Genomic DNA, 5,118 nt, shown 5'->3' with positions numbered 1-5,118 from the left:
GGGAAATATTCCGAATCAAATGTCGTTCTAAACTACTGGTATATCAGAGTGAGACTGAGAGGGAAAGGAGCTGTATGTTTGTTTAGTGTGCACGCTCAAGGAGCCGGTGGATCAGCTGAGACGCTGGGGAATTTGTGTCATTTCCCCCTCTCCCTCATCCCCTGCCCTCCAGTCCCCGGCAGCCTTCCTATTTTACCTCCTGGTTTTCACTGCACTTGTGGCTCAGAGCTCGAGGTTGGGGTTTTTTTGCTCTGTAAAAGCGCTCCTCCTTGCAGCCTTCTACTTTGTTTGTACACGTGGCTACTGGTATCAGGTTCAGTTTGAGTGATAAGCAGCCACTGGCAGCAACAGAATGGAGCACCAAAAAGGGGCAGGGGCACTAGGACCCAGACAATGCTCAAATCTATCCTGCCTCAAAACAAGCTGCAGAAGTAAAAGGCAGTCTCTTGTCCCCAGAGGATCAGCTGAGACGCTGGGGGATTTGCATAATTTCCCAGTGGCTCAGTGCTCGAGGTTGGGGTTTTTTTTTTTTGCTGCTGGTTGCTTACATTTTATCCTTCCCGATCCAACCCCCCTGTGCCCTGCCGTCCCTCTGCAGCCTCACTGCTCCGTTTAGGGAGCGCGCAGACCTTTGCTAGCTGAGGCTGCTGCTGCTGTTGCTGGCTACGCACTGCTTCTAAAAAGCACCTGCTGGCTTTGAATCGCCTCCCTCCTCCCTCCTCCCTGTAAAGCAACGGGAGAGCTGCGCAAAGCGGGACGGAAGCCCTGTAAGCGGCTCCCGCTTTGCTTGACTGACGGGAGCCATGGCTCCGGTCCAGTGCATTCGCTCCATAGGACACACAGGCATTTTCCCTTTCTTTTTAGAAGGAAAAAAGTGTGTCTTATAGAGCGAAAAATACGGTACTTATGTCTCTCAGAGAACTTTGGTAAGAATAACTCCTTGAGGATAATGAAGTGAAGGTCAAAGAAGGTGGACAAGAGTGTCGTTAACTATGGCACTGTCATGGTATTGACAGAGAATGAAGGGGAGGAGGAGAGACAGGCAGAGGGAGGGGGCAGGAAGTAGCGGTGGAGAAAAGAAGGGAAAGTCAGGAGGAGGGACGGCTCACAGATGTTGGACCAGAGCCTCAACACCGCACAGGAGGTTCTGGCACAGACAGTGAAACAATGCCTGTTCCGTCTGCCCAGGAAAGGAGAGTGTTAAAGAGGAGGGGGCAGAGACATCACAGGAAAATTCCACGTCTTTTCTGCTGGAAGAGGGGCGGACATAAGGCACTCCAAGAATCTGAGCCGGAGGATTCGGATGCATGATTGTAACATGCTGCTTGTACATATGTAAAATAAAGACTGTATATATGTATCTCTGAGTGAGCAGAGGCATTTCTTGCGTTCACAAGCCATCACAGGTACTCAGCAGAATAATTTCCTCTTGTAAAGTGTAAGGAGAATTTCTCGTTTTTTCTGTATTCTGGTTCTATCACTATCCATCAAGACTTAGAAACATAGGAAGCCATGCATGGTTAGATTATTTTAAAAAGATGGTCCTTCGAACCAGTTTAGATGCTTTCAGGGTTAATGGCTTGTCTTTTTGCTTGTGGGCATAATCCAACAAAGAGCACAATCCCAAGATGTTTTGGACAAGCTGTCCTCCTCAGTGGAGCAATATTTTTTGCTGCACTCTACGTGAGATATGCATGACAGCAAATTCATTTGTCAACACCCCCAATTCACTGAAGCTTTGCAAAGCACGAAGGTGTTTTTATTATGTTTTTATATATGTTGTAAGCAGCCCAGAGTGGCTGGGGAAACCCAGCCAGATGGATGGGGTATAAATAATAAAAAATAAAATTATTACTACTACAACAACAACCCAGTTCCTCACCATCTCCTTATTCTGCCCTAGATTGAAAAGGCTACATGAACTGCTTGTCTGCTGCTGCTGAAATTCTAAAATTCATCCCCTGGTCTGCGAGAAAGAGGAGGAATTAGATGAAAATGTGGCCTTAATGAATCTGGCTGACTGGGCAGGAAAGAGGCAGGTCTTAGGGACATCCCATTCAAAGAAGAGATAACCATTTCTCTTTTCTTCTGTCCTTTCCTATTGTTTAACAGGGTCACTTGACCCTGTGATTAAGTTGGCTACATACAATTTCTATGTTCATTCCACAATTGCATGGAGTTATATGCCCTTCATCATGTGAACACATGTTCACATGCAATTCTATCCTATGCATGCTCATTCAAAAGTAGTTCCCATTGCACAAAGAGGAAGAAATGTCTACTTTCTTTCACAATATACCGTATTTTTCGCTCCATAAGACGCACCTTTTTCCTCCTAAAAAGCAAGGGGAAATGTGTGTGCGTCTTACGGAGCAAATGCAGGCGGGAGAAGGGACTGACGGGCTGCCCTCTGTCCCTCATTCCGGCTCATTGGAAAGCCAGCAAGAGCCGCTGCCAGGCTCTGCCCAGCTCTCTCTTTAAAGAGCTGCGCCGAGCGTGTCTGCGGCTCTTGCTGGCTTTTCCGCGAGGTGGGGGAAGGGACTGACGAGCTGACTGTAATTCAAGCAAAGGGAAAGCCGCTGACAGGCTTGCTTTACAATGAGCCAGAAGGAGGGACAGAGGGCAGCCCCTTCCGCCCCGCCCCCCAGATGACTGTACCGGTAATTCAAGCAAAGGGAGAGCCGCTTACAGGGCTCCTGCCCCGGGGTCTCCTCCTCCTCCTCTTTTTGCTCCGGTTCCAGCGAGGCAAGGCAGCTGCCCGCCACAGGCACCTGGCACAAATGTGACCTCTCCCTCTCCCTTCCCTCCCCCTTCCAACTTGAATAAAATATTGGGGGGGGGGCAGGTAAGCCCGACCTTATATACTGCAATTCAGCCTTTCTCAACCTGTGGGTCCCCAGATGTTGTTGAACTACAACTTCCATCGCCCCTAGGTATCAAGGCCAGAGCTCAGGGAAGATGGGAGTTGTAGTCCAACATCATCTGGGGACCCACAGGTTGAGAATTGCTGTGATCTCGAGACAAAGTGCGTGCACACTATATGAATGACAATGCCCATCAACATATGGGGGACACGACTCCCTCAAATATTTAATGGGGGGGGTGAAGGCACCTAGGCCTCTAGGAGTTGGCTGCTATGCCTAGGACAATTCAAGAAAGCAAAATGATGCATATGCTATAATATCAATAAACTTTTAGGGTGATACCGTAATTCTTTTTTTTATAGCCTGTATGTTGGCTATGTTTACTATGATGCCATCAGTTAAAGGTCAGCACTCAGTGGTAAACACTGGAGATACCGTACATTACTGACGATTCCTTCATCACTGTATTTTCTTGCAGAAAACCTCCCCCATTCTGATAAGGATGATAAAGCAGAGAAGATTAGCATATAAGATTCCTTTTAAACTAGAGGTAGTAAAATATGCTAAGGAAAATGGAAACAGAGCAGCGGAGAGACATTTTAGGCCACCTCCAACTGAAAAAAATGGTAAGAAAGTGGAGGAAACAGGAGGATCAGCTGCAAAAAGCAGATAAAAGTAAGCACATTTTTCGTGGAAATGCTGCAAAGTGGCCACAGTTGGACGTGGCCATGAAAGAATGGATCACATATCACCGGAATAATGGCTTCACAGTCTCTACAAAAATGATAATATATGAAGTCAAACGCATTGCTGTAGAGAAAGGCATTCACAATTTTACTGGATTACCATCGTGGTGCTACAGATTTATGAAGCAATAAGGCCTTGCTATGCGCACCAAAACTAGAATTGCACAAAAAATGCCAGAAGAATATGAATCTAAGATTCTGTCTTTTCATAAATTTGTAATTGATGCTAGGAAGAGAAATGGATTTGAAATTGGCCAGATTAGGAATATGGATGAAGTCCCACTAACCTTTGATGTGCCATCTAATAGGTTGATCTGAAAGGTGCCAAAACCATCATCGTGAAAACCTCCAGACATGAGAAAACCCATTACACAATTGTGTTGTCATGCTGTGCAGATGGCACCAAATTGCCACCCGTGTTAATTTTCAAAAGAAAAACATTTCCAAAAGAAATGATTTCACGAGGAATTGTTGTACATGTTCATGAGAAAGGATGGATCTGAAGTCCAGGCAGGTTTCCAAAGAGGGAAATCCACATTGGACCAGTGCTTTGTGATGAACTTTCTGCTATGTAAATACAAACTTTCTGCTATGTAAATACATACATAATTTGAAGCAAAAATTATATGTCGCTTTTATCGACCTAAAGTCAGCTTTCGATACGGTCCCAAGACACGCATTGTGGCAAAAATTGGAAAAGACAAATATAGACCTGCGTCTATTATTTCTCATCAAAACATTACACACTGACACATCGATACAAGTAAAGGTGGATCTGGCTGGTCATCTTACTACTAGATATAAGACCAATACTAGAGTCAAACAGGGATGCATTTTGGTGTCTTTCTTGTTTAATTTTTATATTAATGACATGGTTAAAGAACTGGAGGGCCTACAGTTTGCCCCTGTCACAATTCTCGACCAAAAACTCTTAGTCTTAATGTATGCTGATGACCTAGCACTTGTATCTAGAACCCAGTTAGGCCTGAGACGGCTCCTTGCGAAATTAAGTTCATATTGCTTGGGGAATGCTTTATCTATAAACTACGATAAGACGCAGGTCATTGTATTTGGGAAGCATGTTTGGCACCTGGATGAACACATCATAAACCAAGTAAATACGTTTAAATGTTTGGGATTGGTTTATTCAGAAACGGCATCCTGGAATATACAGCTATCCAATATTAAATTAAGGGACGTGGGTGGTGCTGTGGGTTAAACCACAGAGCCTAGGACTTGCCGATCAGAAGGTCAGCGGTTCGAATCCCCATGACGGGGTGAGCTCCCGTTGCTCAGTCCCAGCTCCTGCCAACCTAGCAGTTTGAAAGCACGTCAAAGTGCAAGTAGATACAGTGGTACCTTGGGTTAAATACTTAATTCGTTCCGGAGGTACGTACTTAACCTGAAACTGTTCTTAACCTGAAGCACCACTTTAGCTAATGGGGCCTTCTCCTGCTGCCATACCGCCGGAGCACGATTTCTGTTCTCATCCTGAAGCAAAGTTCTTA

General features: G+C 45.4%; 1 protein-coding gene across 5 annotated transcripts in view; it reads right to left on the bottom strand.

The window, feature by feature from the left end:
- TSEN15 (tRNA splicing endonuclease subunit 15) overlaps positions 1-5,118 on the bottom strand; it is a 30,588-nt gene that overhangs the window by 5,361 nt on the left and 20,109 nt on the right. The gene's annotated exons all lie outside the window — the stretch shown is intronic.

The sequence above is a fragment of the Podarcis tiliguerta genome (assembly GCF_965153285.1).
Source record: "Podarcis tiliguerta genome assembly, chromosome: 6".
NCBI lineage: Eukaryota > Metazoa > Chordata > Lepidosauria > Squamata > Lacertidae > Podarcis > Podarcis tiliguerta.
Note: the sequence above shows the minus strand (reverse complement) of the source record. Positions and strands in the feature narration are given on the sequence as shown.